Below are 2,659 nucleotides of genomic sequence, written 5' to 3'. Positions count from 1 at the left end.
ATAGATAGATAGATAGATAGATAGATAGATAGATAGATAGATAGATAGATATAGATAGATAGATATAGATATATATAGATATATATTTGTGTGTGTGTTTATTGAAAGAAAGAAAATGGAGAAATATGGATGTATAACTAATTTATTTGTATGATATGAAGATGTTGAAATCTTTTAAAAATATAACAATACAAATAAATTATAAGTTTTAAACCCCAAAAAGAAATGAGAGATGTATATACGTACATGATGTTTGTATAAATCGCTATACAAAAGTAGTACAACAACCGAGATTTAAGTAAAAATATGAATTTGCGTATTATCTTTTTCGGTCTTGAATTCCGGTGGCAAGTACCTCCGCCACATCGAAAAAAAAAAAAAAAAGAAAATTTAAAAATTTAAAAAGAGCACTCAACACAATTAATTTGTGTATCAAAATAGTTATACATAGTTCTGGATTTTGATAAATATAGTATAATAAATTGATTAAGGCAAATACAAATCACCAAGGAAGAAGCATTAAAATATACTCGTATATAATTTTATCTTTTACATGTTGTCCGAGTTTTGACATGAATCATCCTATTTTGCAAGATGATAAAAATGGTTTGAATATTTGGGATTCTATTAAGAAAACTAATGTACTGTCAATTAAAGATTTTCAAGACGTGAGACGCGTGTGCATTGCTACCTTAGAGTTGCATAATGTAGTGAGCTTCAAATGTGCGGGTGTGGTGTGTTATATGCATGTATTCCTGTGTATGCGTACACACACACACACACACACACACACACACACACACGTGTGTGTGTGTATGTTCCAGAGTTCAAAGATGCAGTCTTGAGTCCAGGAAAGAAAATCTCAATACAAAACAATTTTATCTTTTCTGTTTTTCGTGTCTGAGAATTAACATGAATATTAGTATGTTAGTATGTCAATAATCTTATACTTAAAACCACTCATGTTTAATACTTCATTATGATATTGATTCTTTGAAGATAGATATATAAGATCAAATATTGTATAGCTTGCGCTAACATTTTTCGTTACGTTTGTTATGATAGCAACTATATGATTTGAATCAATATTTACGTACCGTAATGTCTTATTTCACCCATCAAATGGGTGCCATTTAGTTTTCATGTTTAAGACGACACCTAATACATATGCTACATGTATGTTAGTATTACAATAATCGTTAGGTGTAAATTTTTAGATAATACAAAAACAGGCTTTTTTAAACTACCTGTTATGCATTCAGATTTCAAGTAATGGTGAACCCATCATCTCATTACAAACCACTCGGTATATGTTGAATCTATTATATAGTAAATGTAAAATATAAAAACCAATAAAGTCACAACATTCCGTAGAATGTAAGCAACCCATCATTGTATATTCAATGAATTATCATCGTTGTTCTTATCTCATAGAGTATTACCGAAAGAAAACAGAAATCTTCATATACGATGTATAAGTAATTTGATATCAAAATCACTGACTGAAATATAATATATTATATAAAACTTGATGCATTTTTGGAGCAAATATTTAGTTATGGAAGCAAAAAAATTCAAGGATATAAAAGTAAATTTATTATATATATGTTTGTGTATATGCTTGTGTGTCTGTGTTTGTCCCCTCAGCATCGCTTGGCAAATGATGGTGGTGTGTTTACGTCCCCGTAACTTAACGGTTCGGCAAAAGAGACCGATAGAATAAGTATCATGCTCATAAAGAATAAGTCCTGGGGTCGATTTGCTCGACTAAAGGTGGTGCTCCAGCATGGCCGCAGTCAAATGAGTAAAGAGTAAGAGTATGCTAATGAGACAAAATCTCCCTCATTGTTCTGTTGGTAGTGGTATTGGTGGTGGAGGTATGATTGTAGTGATAATATCATACGATGATTTCGTTTGTCTTTAAGACTGTAGAGTAATAGAGTGCAATTTAACCCTTTTCCTGTTCAAATCATTTTCATAAGCTTGTCCTAAACGTTTAAGTTTGTTCTGAGATATTGATTTAATCCATGTTTCATACGTTCAGAATACTATAAAGCCCTCTTTTCATAGGTCCCGAGGTACTCTACTGGCTGAAATTCAAAACTGGGGATGTGTATCATATATGTAGAGGCGCGTGGCTTAGTGGTCAGGGTGTTAGACTCACGATTGTTAGATTGTGGTTTCGATTCCTGGACCGTTGTGTTCTTGAGCAAAACACTTCACTTCACATTGCTCCAGTCTACTCAGCTGTAGAAATGAGTACCACTCGTGGACGTGTGTTTCTCAGTGGTTAGGGTGTTGGAGTCACGACAGTAATATTGTGGTTTCGATCTCTGGACCGGGCAAACCACTTCACTTTCACGTTGCCCCACTCCACTCAGCTGTAGAAATGTGTTTAGCCTGGAGAATGATGGGTCAGACGTTCTCGCCCAAGATGCGCCGTATGGCTGCAGCACCCCAACGACCCCCGCCCCTAATGGGTTAAAGAATCTACCAATCATATATGATGCCCGGGTGCCAGGAAAATATGTCCTCTGTGTCACATTTGATACTCTGGACAGGCAAAAAGGTCAAGGAAAATTCAGTTTAGCAGATCGATGGAGAATTTAGAGACTCTTTCGTTGGTCATTTGTGATGCTGTGACTCGCATTTAGACCAG

The sequence above is a fragment of the Octopus bimaculoides genome, chromosome 4, assembly GCF_001194135.2.
Source record: "Octopus bimaculoides isolate UCB-OBI-ISO-001 chromosome 4, ASM119413v2, whole genome shotgun sequence".
NCBI classification, from domain to species: domain Eukaryota; kingdom Metazoa; phylum Mollusca; class Cephalopoda; order Octopoda; family Octopodidae; genus Octopus; species Octopus bimaculoides.
Note: the sequence above shows the minus strand (reverse complement) of the source record.